Here is an 820-nt window from a genome sequence, read left to right as displayed (position 1 = left end):
AAAATGCTGCTCCCAAGCTTTAATTATTCAAAGAAATATGAGATCCATTCCCTTTTCTGAACAATTACTTCCTGAAATACCAGTATTTCTTCAGAGGCTTTTTTTAGTCCCTTCAGGCTAAAAGGTTAATAGTCTAATACCTACACTACTTATAGCAATTCTCTAACTTCAAACTTTTAAAGAAGAATTACAAAATCACAGAGGTTGGAAGGGACTTCTGGAAATCATTTGCTCCATTCCCTCTGCTCAGAGCAGGGTCAGCTAGAGCAGGTTGCTCAGGACCATGTTGAGCCATCTCCATCCCCAGGGATGGAGACTCCACAACCTCTCTGGGCAACCTGCTCCAGTGTTTAACCACCCTCACAATAAATAAGTTTTTTCTTATGTTCAAGTGGAATTTCCCGTGTTTCAGTTTGTGCCCATTGCCTCTTGTGCTCTCACAGGGTACCACTGAGAAGATCCTGGCTTTGTCTTCTTTACCACCACCACCCTCATCTCATGCCTACAAACACTGATAAGATCCCTCCAAGCCCTCTCTTCTCCAGGCTGAACAGTCCCAGCTCTCTCGGCCTCTCCTCATGTGTCAGATGCTCCAAACTGTTAATCATCTTTGTGGCCTTTTGCTGGATTTGCTCCAGCATGTGGAAATCTCTCCTGCACTGGGGAGCCCAGAACTGGACCCAGCACTCCAGATGTGGCCTCACCAGGGCTGCGTAGAGGGGAAGGATCACCTGCTGGCAATACCCTGCCTAATGCAGCCCAGGATAATGTTGGCCCTCTTTGCTGGAAGAGCACCCTGCTGGCTCACGCTCAACTTTTC

The sequence above is a fragment of the Dromaius novaehollandiae genome, chromosome 1 (assembly GCF_036370855.1).
Source record: "Dromaius novaehollandiae isolate bDroNov1 chromosome 1, bDroNov1.hap1, whole genome shotgun sequence".
Lineage (NCBI taxonomy): Eukaryota > Metazoa > Chordata > Aves > Casuariiformes > Dromaiidae > Dromaius > Dromaius novaehollandiae.
The sequence above is the reverse complement of the archived record's forward strand: the minus strand, read 5'-3'. Positions refer to the sequence as shown.